General features: G+C 37.3%; 1 long non-coding RNA gene across 1 annotated transcript; it reads left to right on the forward strand.

Moving 5' to 3' along the window:
• The first annotated feature begins 320 nt into the window (after positions 1-320).
• LOC134539571 (uncharacterized) lies at positions 321-8,413 on the forward strand. The gene is made up of 2 exons (XR_010076329.1): positions 321-656; positions 803-8,413. It is a non-coding gene; the product is annotated as an uncharacterized LOC134539571 (long non-coding RNA).
• Positions 8,414-15,367: the final 6,954 nt, after the last annotated feature.

The following is a 15,367-nucleotide window of genomic DNA, read 5'->3' on the forward strand; positions in this document are numbered from 1 at the left end:
AATCGTACTTTTTGAATTTAATAATAGTTCAAATTTATATCCAGATTTGCTGATGTATAATTATATTTTAATATTATCATGTATAGCAGGTTTTCTTAACATTAACTGTCAATTTATTATTTATGAACCAATTATTATTTCATCTATAGGTATGTTACTTTTTTTGTATTTAAATTACGTGGAAATAAACCTGATACTAAGATTCTGTTAATGGCATTTATAATCCTATTATGAAAACGTTGATTTTGATGATCTCTGCGACCCTTGCGAAACTTCAAGTCAAACTCATAGCTTGTAGCTTCATTGCCAGGTGGCAGCATTGCTCAAACAGGATAAGCCTGCAATCTACCGTCATTATATATGAACTAGTTTTAAAATATCAGAGTCGACAGAATTCCGGATCGGTATGGTTCTGGCGCACAGTTTAGTCACTGGAATTTCACCTAAAATATTCGAGGACAGCCTAAGTTTCACCCCCATAGATCGACATGCCCTTCGGGCTGGTTCGTACATGTTCGGGTTTTTTTTATTTGTACGTTCAAAACAAACATTGCATTATTGATCAAAAAATTGTTGACTAATGTTATTTTATATTTTTTTAAGAGTAAAACACATGTACACAAATATTTCCTTGTTACTAATTATGAGATTTTCAGGTAAGTAATTGAGCTATTTCTGTTTGATTTGTTAGGAGATATGTTTTGTCCGTTTACAAGTTAACATTGCTTGTGTTATTCTTGGCAAGTAATCATTTCTTATATAAATTTTTGTACACTTTAGGCTTATCTTTTTTAAATTTTAGGTAGCGTGTGGAGATTTCATCTTATGTTCATGAGCGCACAACGTTTAAAATCATAAGAAATGTTTTCTGGTGGTGTGTAGCAGTTAACCGCATTTAAGTAAAAATATTTTAAATAATTGTTACCAGAGCTGAATTACATTCAGGTGAGTGCACTTAATATAATTTGGGGTATTGCAGGAAAAATTATAAATTCCTAAAGTGTTTTTTACTTCCTGACATGTTTAAAATTATTATTCTCTATGAGGGTTGTTTGATACTGCAAGTAGTTTATCATGTTTAACATGCGGATATGTTAGGATTATTTATTACAAATCTGTAATATTGAGATACTGCCCTTGGGTTAGCTGGATTAAAAATACAGTGAAATTTGTTAGGTTAGTAACATTATACGTACACTGATTCTAAGTACAGTGGAATTTACATTTGGTTAGCTTAGGATAGCGCCAATTAAAAATTCTGTAAAATCAATTGAACGGTTGGATGTTACTAACATTATCTAACCAACCAATATACATTTTACAGTGTTTTTTTAGGTTATTATCTCACGTTGCTGCTTTTTGTATGCAAAATAAACTTTGGACATTTTTTTTTTAACTTTAAATATGTACCTGTATTTACTCTGAAAAAAGTTTTTCTAAATTCAGACTGGTTTTTGAGAAATCACTGTTTATAGGTTACATTACATTACCTGTGCAGTAAAGGGCCTGTAACCATGTTGTTCTTTAATTGAGTTGCAGATCCTGTTGTTTTTCATACACAAATTGTATATTTTTTATTTGGATATTGCAATGCAGTAACGTAAATTAACACTTTAAAAAAGTTATGTGACTCCTTATTGTGCATTCCAAACCCAAAGCATCAGTCCTTGAGAGCGATATTTTTTAGCAGTTGATAGGTGCAAAATTCTGATTTTTTACGTGAGACAACACATAACCTGACATATAAAATAAATTTTCATTTTGTAATAAATGATTCCTTTTATAACGTCAGGTTACATGCTATTGCAGGTAACTAATCTGCACTTTGCGCCTCCATACTGCTATAAAAAATCCCTGTCAAGGGTTGGCGTTTTGGTTTGGATATACATTAGAGACTCGTAACTTTTTTAAAACTATTATTTACGTTTCATCAGGTTATAATATTCAAATAAAAAATATATAAATTCTTATATATATGGAAAACCACAGGATCTGCAATGCAATTAGAGGGAAAAATGGCTACAGCTGCTTCACTGCATAAGCTATCTAGTGTGCAAAATGTGATTTCTTGAAAACCAGTATAAATTAAGAAAAGCTGTTTACAGTTTTAATAGAGGAAGGTTTTTAGTGTCTGAAAAGGTATTTTCAAAATTTTATAATTTTTTTTATGGATAAGCAGCAACAAAAGAAAATTACCTTTTTTTAAATTTAGCTAACCAACCATTCACATGATTTTACAAATTTTGTATTGTTTATACTTACCTGCTTTAACATTAAACTACTGTTAAACAATTTATTTCAATTTTTTAAAAATATCTTTGGGAATTAGCGCAGTATAATCGAAGACGTTTACTGTATTGATGATTGATTTACTTTATTGATGCACAACAAAGTTGTATAATTGTTAGATTGGTTAAGCAAATTCAAGCATCAAGGGTACTGATCAATGGTTTTTAACATTATATTTTCTTAATGAGTCCATTGGTAAAATATAAAAACACTGGAATGGCTAAATTTTCATCGACTGCTTATGTTTTTTTCCGCATGCTCACTTGAAAACAATTACAGGGTTATACTGTAGTTCACAGTTGCAATACTTGGTTAGGTTAGTTACATAAGTGCTGTTAAATCATGAAAATGGTTAGGGAAAGGTAACTTCTTTATAACTACTGTAAAATGGTGTAAGCTATTATTCTTTAGGTAAGTTTACCTAGACTTTAAAAATAATTTATTTGGCGAAGTACATAGTACTAAGAATTACTATTTATCAAATTTGGTTTGTGTGGAAAAGTTGTTACTCTAGGAAATTTCTGAATCCATCTTTGTAGGAATATAAACTAATATTATTAGAAACAAAAAAAAAACAATGTGTGGTATATTTTAATTTTCTAACACCCTCTGAACTCTGCAGTTATGCGATTACCGATAATAATTGTAAATCATTGCAATATACATCCAACACATTTTGTAGTGATTTCACAACTGTACTATGAAGTAATGCCATCAACTGCTGCAAAATAACATGCTGACATCTTTTCTCGTGTAGGCATTTTGTTGATACGACTAAAATATGAGCATATAGGATATATATAGAATCTTACAAATTTTGGTACCTACTAATACTCTCCCCAAAGACTTTGAAAAAAAAAAAAAAAAAAAAAAAAAAAAAAAAAAAAAAAAAAAACTGCTCATGTAACATGTATTACGTGAAATTAATTCTTTTTGTAAACATTTTGCTTGAGTCAAAGCCTAGATTTGCTTAAGCTAATAACAAGCAATTACATCACTTGAGGCCCTGAGAAACATACTTCTAAAATTGTGTAGTTACTTGGATTGTTAAATACCTAGTTTTTCTGCAATAATGGGCACAAGAGCAATAGAATTATGTTTTTCATATAATTTTTTTTCACATAAATGAGTTTTTGTCAAAAAGTATTTGGAAAAAAATTACTGTTTGAAAGGACAAAGAAAAATGTTAATTGTAGTACATAAATGAGAATTTACCAAAATATTGAATGTATCAAATTTCTAACTAAAATGGTTTTGAAATTAATTTATCATTCTGGTATGCATAACTTTTTTCTTTGATACATTTATTTATCAGTTTCATTTCTCTTTAGTACAATATAAATCATTTAACTTTGATTTCTTTTTTGTTTCAGGCTTGTGGAGAACAGCTTTTTTTTTATCTACTCTGTGGCTGGCCAATGTAAATAAGCAATGATTTCATGAATGCAGCGAGAGAGTTTATTTGATGTATTTTAAAATCACTGATAATATTTATTGATGTATTTTAAAATCACTGATAATATTTATTGATGTATTTTAAAATTACTGATAATATTTGTTTTGTGGCTGGAAGATGGTAACCATGGTGACTTGTGAATTTTTATGAAGATTAATAAAAAGCAGTAAAAATTATTAATGGTTGTCAGAAGGAATTTTTTTTTCAATGATCAATCAATCATCTACATTCTACAGTAACAATTTTCCTTAACTCAAATAATATTTCAATACATATCTTATAAAGTATTCATATATGTACAATATAGACCAATTTTGAGCTAGTCTGATATCAGTATATTAGTTATTATGAACATATACTATCAGAACTACCATTTGCATATAGTGCACGTACATACATAACACTAGCCAACAACCATTAAAAAAAACACTACTATATACACTTACATAAAAAAAAATCATAGACAAGTACAGATTATTCACTATTATATTCTAGAGCCAATTCCAATAAGTGTATTATCAATAAAAGAAAATAATTTTTTTAAAGAACAATATTTCGATATGAAGGAAAATCTGTATTCTGAAGTTCTTGTATATGTTTGGTACCAATCAATGTAAATTAATCAATCTTTGATAAAAAAAAAAAATCCCGAAAATGATTTATAAATTAAAAAAATTATTGCCTACCAGCTCTGGGTTTTGCATGAAGGTTCAACTTCTCTGACTTCTGAGATTACACACAAGATTTTAATTAATAATACTATTGGCTTCATTACTAGATTATCTTTCAACCTGTAATTTATTATTTGAATCAGTTCATTGAACTGAAATATTTGCAGCAATTTCTTTAAATGTTTATGAACTTGGATTATTTAAAATACAAATGTAGGTAGGCTTACTAGACCTTTAATGCCATAAGATTGTAATCACATAGGCCTGATTTACATTAATATTTGTGCTAGACTTTGTAATTATTAAAATTTTATTTTCTGCAATGTTCCAAAGAGCATTGCTCTATTTTGGAACAAAACAATTTAATATGACAGTTTGTTACAACACTATTCTTCATAAAACAATGCACATTAGCCTGTATAATATGAATTAGATCTAACATAAGAACTACAAACTGCACATTTGCACTTAAAATATTCATCAAACAGTTAGGGAAAGAGAGTAAACATAACATTTAACTCTTAAATCGTCATACTTCATTTTAGTTATCACACTTATGCTTGTATGTGAACGGGATCAGAAATTAGCACTGCAAATGCACTTTTAACACTAATAATTAATTATATCAAACACAAATGATATCAGTAACATAATACTTCATTTTTGGTGTTACAGTAAGCTTCCATAAATGTTTATTTTTCTCAGAAAACTTTTTCATCAGAAAACTTTTCTTGAATTTAAACATTACAATAAATTTTTAAATACCTAATGATTTGTTACATAGCAAACCTTCAAAATATGATTTACTTCCAATTTTTGGATAAATGCTATTGAAGTTTTGCATTGTTTGCCCTGGAAAACTATGGAAATAAATAAACAAATAAATAATTAAAAATATAAAGACACAACTGTATCAGCTGTAGTTGAACATACAGAACCAGTGAGGAGAAGAAAAATATAATAAAATATAATATGTTAATATGTTCACTAAAGGTATGCAATGGATGGAGGATGCCCTACATTAATAATAATTAGTAACAGAGAACAAAGCAAATTTCTAGAGAAGAGACTTTTAACAGTAGTAGAATAATAAAATTCTGAAAAGGGCTGTTTCAAAAATTGCAAACATTCCTACACATAAGAAGCCCTTAATCTCAAAGACTTCATTCAATATACTGGTCATTACCTGCTGCTCACGATCTGTAAAGGTAAGGTAATTAAATTAATGGTGGAAAAGGTAATAAGCATTTGGTTTGTGGTCTTATAAATGTGGTCATTAGAGGCAAACATTAGGTCTCTGTGTTTAAGTGCTCACTTTTCTGTCACCAAAGTGATCTGAGTTTGATTCTCAGCAGGGTCATTAATGGATCTTTTGATAGTGGGGGACATAGCAAACATTGCAGTGGTTAGTTGGTTTTCTCAGAGTTCTTACGTTACTTCACCCATACATTCTGTCATATCATTAGCATTTTATAGCCCTTCATTTTTTTGTAATGATCTAGAGGTCACCAAGCTGAAAGCTCAATTAATTTCCTTCATTGACAGATATAAGGGTTGAGGATTTGAAGCAAGCAAGATAAACATTTTAATGTTGCTTGCTTCGTCTTCTATAGAAAATTAAATCTAATATTTTGAATTGCTCCTGTGCTGCACTACTTCTAACTGAGAACGAGTAACCTGCACTTTTTAAGGCATCAAAGAAATTGTTATAACTGATTTCACTGTCTACATATCCCGGAATAGTGTTATCTTTATCACTTTTGGTACAATTTTGCAATTTATATCTTGCTAGATCAAAAAACGATATCGTTCACGTTTTAAAGCTGTAGCTATAGCCCGCGCTTTTCTACTACCGAAGTTACCCGATCGAGCGACGTACTTCGGAACTGTTCGGGCATGTCGATCTATGGGGGTGAAACTTAGGCTGTCCAATATTCGACACTTTTCCGTGTGCTATTTGTAGATGCTAATAACAAACAGAATAGTCACTACGCCGTTTCGACCATGGAGGTAAGAAGTTAGGGAGTGGTTGTTTGGCGTGGATGCTGAAGTCATTTTGCTTTTTGGGACACGCCCACTAATGCGACCAAAACAAACGGCGAATACAAGTTTGAAATGGTGTTTTTAATGAAATAAAACAATGTCGTGTTGTGCTTATGGTTGTACGAATAGGCTAGCGAAAAAGCAGACGGGAATTACATTTCACAAGTAAGTTTATATCAAACCAGGAGCTTCTATAATTGAAATGGTGAGAGGAATAAGAGAAGACAAGACATGTCTCAAGAAAGAAGATGAGATAGTTATAGCAGCAGGTGGAAATTACGTGTTCAAGAAAGAATAAAAAAATTCGTGTTGTGCTTATGGTTGTACAAATAGGCTAGCGAAAAAGCAGACGGGAATTACATTTCACAAGTAAGTTTATATCAAACCAGGAGCTTCTATAATTGAAATGGTGAGAGGAATAAGAGAAGACAAGACATGTCTCAAGAAAGAAGATGAGACAGTTATAGTAGCAGGTGGAAATTACGTGTTAAAGAAACAATCAAAAACTGTGTATCTCAGTTTGAAATATGTATTACCTTCATTATGTAACACAAAGGTGGCGGTATGTACAATCCCACACAGATTTGACTTGATGGATAACTCATGTGTAAATATAGGGATAAGGAAAACTAATGAAAAAATTCTGACTCTGTAGTAAGTACAATTTTGTACGAGTAGGTATATTTTGCTGATGACGCAAATCTTCTTATAACTCCAGAAAAATATTGGAATTAAAAAATAAAACTGAATTTGAAATAATTAACTTGAATAAGTGGTTTGATGCAAATAATTTAAAACTTGAAATAATTAACCTGAATAAGTGGTTTGATGCAAATAATTTAAAACTTAATATAAATAAAACAAAATTTATTAAATTTGGTAATAAAAGACTGCTCGATCAAGTATTATCTGAATTTCAGAATCAAGCGATAAGTCAAACTGAATCAACTAAATTCTTGGGCTTACATATTGATGATAAACTAAAATGGAATGAACATATTAATCAAACTATTCATAAATTAAGTAAAGCTTGCTACGCCCTCAGAATTCTTAGCCAAATTATAGACAGAAATTCTCTACGAACTGCATACATTGCACTTTTTCACACACACATGGTATATGTAATTGAAATATGGGGTAAGTGTAGTAATAGTATTAAAATTTTTAGATTGCAAAAAAAAAGCCATATGTATTATATGTTTAGCTGATACAAGAGCCTCATGTAAACCTTTATTTACTGAGTGGAATATATTCCCTTTTTTTTCGTAATATATTTATAGGTTGCTCTTATTTGTAAAATTGTAAATAATTTTGTAGAATCTGAACATACTGGACCATATATCACAAGATATAACTATAAACTGAAGCCAAAATTCCACACTTAAGAGGTATAACACTATTTAATAAACTACCTAAAGAAATTATATTACTACAAAATTTTAATGAATTCAAAAAAGTTGTTAGAGAATACATCAAAGGAAAAAAATATTTATTTAGCTGGTGAAATAACACCTTGTAATGACAATATAAATACCGGTAATATGTAATTTGCTGTATAATTAATAGGACACCCTACAAATGATTCAAAGTATATTAAATGAAAAATATGTACTGTTTGTTGTGTTGTGTAAATTGTGAAAATTATAAAATTTGTGATTATTTGTTGAAAGTGTAGATTAGCAAAATTCATTATAATTGTAAACTTGATTATTTTATTGCAATTTTAACTATATTTAATTTTTGTTTATAATGTGACAAGGTCAATATCCCTTGAGCTGTTGGCTCATGTAGGGATCTGCAGGTGGATTGAAAAAAATAAAAAAAATGAAATAAAATAGATTGTGTTATCTGCATGAAACCATAATATATTTTCCATTGATTTTTGTTGTCCAAATTATATACATTTATGTAATGTCTTGTTATTTGTTAATAAATTATAGTTTTTACTTCAGTACGTCTTGTTTTGTAGTTGATTTCGCATAATTTCACCCTATTTTAAATTTGCAACACTGTGCTACCAGCTTGCTTTTACCAAAGCCCAATAATGTACCAATTTTATCGTCGACGATTATAAGACTTAACTTAAAAAATATGGTGAGGAAATGGATGAGGAGAAGTGATTTAATCTGTAAAACATTTCACTTTTAGTTTTATGCAGTGTGGTTTAGTATCATTTTGTTCTAAAATTCCCTCGGCGTAACTTTTCCGTAATTAAAGTAATAAAAATCAATTTCGAAAATATTTCTTTCGAAGTAGTCAAATGTGGATAGTGTTTGATTAGGCTAGGTTAATAACAACACTAGATTGTAGGTTAGGTTAGTATAGCTACATTAAAAATGCTGTAAAATATTTTTAGTGTTTTTCAGGAATTACCAATTTAAGATGTACCAGTTGCCAGAGGGAAATGCTGAAAATTCATTAATTGCACAGAAAGATAGAGGTGGAATAACATACCCGTCTAAGGACGTGCAAAGTATTTGTAAGACGAAAAGACATTTTTTTCCTCTTTGAATCAGCATATGCATGACATGTCCCCATTGAATAATCATATTGTTTATTTGACAAAAGCAGTTTCTGATAAGTATGTTTGTATAAGGTTCAATTATTTTGCTAAGAATATAATTTAAACTAGTGATTCTGTTCAAAAGATGTTTACAAAGACAATTTTGTTTAAGGGTCAATGAGAATTTTTTCAGTCAAACTTCTAGTAGCTATGTATGCATTCTTCCTTTTGAGCTTCAAGTGATCTTGTTATTCCATTCAAGAATAACTGTTTTACCTATTACAAATCAGAAACATAAGTATTTTTTGTATTTATATGCAGTCTTAGTAAGTATTGATTGGTTATTGCTACATAGTATTTATGTGTGTCATCAAGTAAGGGAAACCAAGAAAAAATCTTGACAAAAATAATTAGGTTTCCTAGAAAAAATTTCTATGAACTAATTTTTGCAAATCTATAGTTGAATGGATATGAATATTAGGGAAATTGTGGGTAAATATTGCCCCCTATGAGAACAAAAAATACAAAAATATAATTTTCGATTTAAATATATCTTCACTAGCATTTTATAATCCTCACTGATCTCAAAGAAGCTTAAGGCACACATTCAAGGCTAAAATTGTGGGATGAAAAATAATTAAAACGTAGACAGTATAAATATATAACACTTGGAATCGCTATAGTAAAAAAAAAAAAGTTGCAAATGTAATCACTGCAACATTGCTGCAGGTAGGCATGTGTGCCCTCTGTTATTACTGTTACTTTACAGTACTGGCTCCTAAAGTGAAATATTCGTGCAAAGTACTAATTTAGCTCTGAAGAAACTACTGGTATGTTTACTATTGCGTGGCCACTGCAATAAATAAATATATAAATAAAATGCAAAAGTTGTAGCATGTACAAGTTAATATAGGCGAGTGGGCTCGTGACAGCTAATCCATCCATACACATAGGCCTAATAATTATGACGAAAATTTAAATATCAGTTAATTTGTTCATTTCGTTTACAGTAACATGTAGGTAATAAGCTAATATATTTAACATTTTAATAGTCCGATAAATGAAATGACGAAAAAAAACCTTGCACAAATAATGTAAACAAGGGTACTATAATGTTATTGACACAACATACTGCCTAAATAACATCAATGCACCCTACCTGAATGCTGTTAAGTAAGCAATAAATTAATTTTATAACCCATTTCGTCATTACATATATCGGGATTTATTGCCTTATTTCTACTAAAAAATCACACGTTACAGTCTTGCAACACAACATTATATTTCATTTCATAATCTTAACAAGATAAACTTGCACATATACGCTGTTGGTAGCTAATATCGGATTAACAAAATACAGTATTCTGCATTTAAATGCATTGCAACCAGTGATGTTTTGCTCTCACAAGGGGGCGTGGTCGCTTTTTGTTTTGACTTCAACTGTTAACACAGCAGAGATTACACACACCTACTCCCTAACTTCTTAACTCCATGGTTTCGACACAATTCCGTCATTCCTACGATTGTGCGGAATATACACTATTCCGTGTCGGTACAAATCCGGGCCACCTTTCAGAATTTATTTCGTAGACGGAATAGTCACTATTCCGTTCGATGGAAATCCGTTCTTTTACTTAGGGAATCCGGAATAGTCACTACGCCGGGTCGAAACAATTCAGTCGCCCCTAGCAACTAGAGCATTTCTGAATAAAAAAAAACGTAGAACTGCAATAGCATTGAGTGTCCACTCTGTACTAGTACTTTATTTACTCTATGGACATGCCCTTCGGGCTGGTTCGTACATGTTCGGTTTTTTTTTTTTTTTTTTATCTGTACGTTCAAAACAAACATTGCAATATTGATCAAAAAATTGTTGACTAATGTTATTTTATATTTTTTTAAGAGTGAAACACATGTACACAAATATTTCCTTGTTACTAATTATGAGATTTTCAGGTAAGTTATTGAGCTATTTCTGTTTGATTTGTTAGGAGATTAGTTTTGTCCGTTTACAAGTTAACATTGCTTGTGTTATTCTTGGCAATTAATCTTTTCTTATATAAATTTGTGTACACTATAGGCTTATCTTTTTAAATTTTAGGTAGCGTGTGGAGATTTCATCTTATGTTCATGAGCGCACAACGTATAAAATCATAAGAAATGTTTTCTGGTGGTGTGTAGCAGTTAACCGCATTTAAGTAAAAATATTTTAAAATAATTGTTACCAGAGCTGAATTACATTCAGGTGAGTGCACTTAATATAATTTAGGGTATTGCAGGAAAAATTATAAATTCCTAAAGTGTTTTTTACTTCCTGACATGTTTAAAATTATTATTCTTTATGAGGGTTGTTTGATACTGCAAGTAGTTTATCATGTTTAACATGTGGATAGGTTAGGATTATTTATTACAAATCTGTAATATTGAGATACTGCCCTTGGGTTAGCTGGATTAAAAATACAGTGAAATTTGTTAGGTTAGTAACATTATACGTACAGTTGCCATCACCCGGGGTCTTGAACTCGATACCCGGGGTGAGCCTAGTAGTTGGTGGTGTTTCTGTTGAGGTGTTTGTTCTCCGGGAGGGCGCCAGGCTAGTCTTAAGCGTCTAGCCGTTGATGTGGTGGGTCGTCGGCCTCAGCGTGCACTACTAAGCTCCTAGGCTATATGGTGGCTGAACACAATGAACACACGCACGTTTTTGAATGGATGGGAAACGCGGGGAACGGCACGTCCGTCCTAGTTGATGACCCGTTGTCGACTGCCGTTGACCGCGGCCGGCCTAGGAGGGGGGGCGGCAGCGTCAGCCTGCATAGGCTAGGCTAGGGGTGCGGTATCACAGCGGGGTAAGGTACTGGCGGGGTGGAGACCGGGCTTCACTGTCACAGGCGGTACGACGTCAAACGCCCCCCCCTGGAGAAGCCCGGTCTTTCCCTGCGAACGGTACCCCGCAGCATGGTTGCACCCCTAGCATTGGCAGCAGGTCCAGGCTGGAGGCACTTGGAGTGGCAGCAGCTGGTAGGGCCCGCGCTCTGCTCACAGGTCATCCCGCTGTGTGAACACGGGGGCTTCTTCAGCATACCGGGCGCCCCGGATTGTTCCCAGGTGATAGTCTGCGAGGTATCTCGGTGGCCGTCTGACCCGTTGGGGCCATCCGGTCAGGTTGTCATGTTGGCGGAGGTCAGTTTGGGTAGCTGACGTGGTCTCTTCACTTTCTGGAATCCTGGGTGCTGCCAGACCACTCGAGTTCTGGTTGGTTCGGTCCTCCTCTGGTTCCATTGCGGGTGGTGACAGCGCGTGGTCGCTGCTCCTATCAGGTGTGGTGTCTGCGCCTGTGAACAGCCTTGTTCTCATTTTTCGATGCATTTGTCGCTGTGGGGTCATTGGCTCATTGAGGCCATTATAATTCAGGTGACACGGGTGCTGGGATGGCCGGCGGGGCTGTTCGTTAGCCTCGTCGTTCGGCTCGATCACATGGACAGTGAAGTGGGCATCCTCCAGGGATGCCAGGTGGCCCCAGGCACCCCGGGTCAGTGACACAGGTGCATCGGGTTCAGTCTCGTACGGTTCGGTCACGACCGGTGGTGTACTTGGTGCCTCGTCTGCATCGAATGTCGTTTCATCCGCCGAGACATCAGTGATAATTACTCGTGGTAATCGTTTGCGTCTGAACCGTCGGCGTGAGACTTGCCCACCGTTCTGGTCCTCGTCCCCCTCACCCTCAGGGGTGGTCGGATCGTCCAGTTCTCTCCTGGGTGCTGGGTGTTCTGGTGGAGTCAGTGTTACAGGCGATTCTGGGAGCCTGTCTCCTGGGAGTGTGGCAAGGCGCAGGTCATCACGATGAATCTTCTTCACCCGCCGTCCACCTAGGCGCACGAGGTATGTGGTCTGGCCCAGGCGTCTCTGTACTGTGTAGGGGCCTCCCCAGCGGGGGGCCAATCCTGCGCAGTAATTACGTGGTGTGGCCGACAGGGGATGGACACGCACAAACACTTGGTCTCCTGCTTGTACGGTGGGTGGCATGTGGTTCGTCGTTGGTGTTATTTCCATCGCGTAGACTTTTTGCCGTTGGCGTGCTTCTTCGTGTGTGGCTGTGCGGCGGCGGTCTCGCTCTTCCGGTCCTTCTGTCGGGTGTGGTACTCCATGCGTGCCCATTCACCGGGCAGGGGTAGATTGTGTCCCTGAACCATCTCGGCGGGTGTTCTACCAGTTGCCGCATTCACCCGACGGCGCGTGCAGAACAGGGCATCTGAAATGTGCCTGTCCCACTGCGCATGGTCTGAGCTGAGGCGTATGCGCATCTGTGCCTTCAGCTCCTGGTTGCGGCGTTCGGTGGGGTTTGCCCGCGGGTGGTATGCAGGTGTGGTGTGGTGCTGTATTTGGTGGTCGTCGCACCAGGTCCTCCACTGTCGGCCCAAGAACTGGCTGCCATTGTCGGAGAGGGCTGACTGCGGGTAGCCCCAGCGCAGCAAGAACTCTTGTGCCAGGATCTTGGTGATGGTGGCGGCTCGCACATTTCGACAGGGATAGGCCTCCGTCCACCGGGTGAACAGGTCAGTTACTACAAGCAAGAACCTGTTCCCCCTCGGTGTTCGTGGATATGGGCCCATCACATCCAGTGCTATTGTCTGGAAGGCTGTGGTGGGTTCCCGTGGCCGCTGCTGCTCCTCCCCATCTCGCCGTCTTGCCTTCCGTGATTGACAGACTTGACATTCGCGCACGTACTCGCGTATATCGCTGGTGACTCCGGGCCAGTGGTAATATTGGCAAACAGCCCGCTTCGTCTGATCGGTGCCGGGATGGCCGGCTAGGTCGTGGTCATGGTAGAACCGTAGTACAGCTTCCCGGGCTTCAGGTGGTACGTACGTCTTCCAGTCCACTTGGTGTCCAGGTGTACGGCACCACACTGTCCCGTCTCGTACACACCAGGTGTCATGTTCCCCCATCGTCGCCTGTTGGCGCCGTCGATTGGCCTCTGGTGACATCCCTTGGGCTTCCAAAACTCGGCGGTGGACGTCGGCTGCTGTACTCGGTGGTACGTTGTCTTCCTGGGCATCGGCTGTAATCCGCGTGCATGTTGCATCTGGTTGGGCTTGCCTGTTTTGGTGGCTGGGTGGCAGCATATACTCCCAGTCTTCATGGTCGGCTAGCTCACTGTTCTCGTCTGGCTCGCGAGACAGAAGGTCGGGCAGCTGGTTGTCTGTTCCAGGGACATGTTCGACTTCAAAGTCAAAAGATTGCAGGAACAATGCCCACCGGATCAGCTTGCCCTTCCTTCCCTGCATGGTGTGCAGCCAGGTCAGGCACCTGTTGTCGGTGCGGAGCGTGAATGGTTTTCCTTCCAGGTGCGGGCGGTACTTCTTCACGGCCCACACGACAGCCAGGCACTCCTGCTCGTTACTGTGGTAACGACACTCTGCCGAGCCTAACTTCGCACTCGCATAGTCGATGACTTGTCGGTCTCCATTTTGGTCCAGATGGAACAGCACAGCTCCCACTCCTAGGGCACTGGCATCGGTTTGCAGGTACAGGCGGCGCTCTGGGTCCACCCGTGCCAATGTGTGGCAGCTCGTGAATGCGGCCTTGATGTGGTCAAAGGCATTTTGTGCGATCGCATCCCACCTGTAGCGCAACTGTGGTGATAAAAGGTCTGTGAGTGGAACAATGATACTTGAAAAGTTGGGTATATAGCTCCTTAACCAGTTAACGAGTCCCACGAAACGTTGTAGCTGTTTGCGGGTCTTCGGCACCTCAGCCTCCGCGATTTTCTGCAGGTGGACTGGTTGTGGGCTGTTGCCTGCCGCATCCACCAAGTGCCCTAAGAACTCGACTTTGAGCGCCCCGACATGACACTTGGCTGGGGCTGCTGTTAGGTGATGTGTCGCGAGCCGCTCTAGGACGAGGGCAAGGTGGCGGATGTGGTCCTCCCATGTCTCGGAAAACACAATGACATCATCGAGGTAGGCTATGGCAATCTGTCCCACATACCCCTCTAGCACCCGCGTCATCATCTCCTGGAAGGTGGCTGGTGCGCACTTTAAGCCGAATGGCATGGCCCTGAATTGGAAGTGCCGCCCATCTGGTGTTGTAAAAGCAGTTTTACCTCGGTCCCCAGGTTGTATGGGCACCTGCCAATAGCCAGCCTTAAGGTCAAGCGTGCTGAACACTTTCGCTCGTCCTAAGCCTGCGATGGCGGCCTCGACACTGATCTGAGGCGGAGGTGAGCTGATGGTGATGGCATTCAGGGGCCGGAAGTCCACACAAAAACGCAGCGAGCCGTCCTTTTTCGGGGCCAACACCACACATGAATTATAATGGCTATTGGAGGGCTCGATGACGCCATCCCGTAACATTTCTGATACCTGCTCTCTGATGGCGCTCTGCTCTCGGAAGCCATATCCCCTG

Source organism: Bacillus rossius, chromosome 15 (assembly GCF_032445375.1).
Source record: "Bacillus rossius redtenbacheri isolate Brsri chromosome 15, Brsri_v3, whole genome shotgun sequence".
In the NCBI taxonomy this organism is placed as follows: domain Eukaryota; kingdom Metazoa; phylum Arthropoda; class Insecta; order Phasmatodea; family Bacillidae; genus Bacillus; species Bacillus rossius.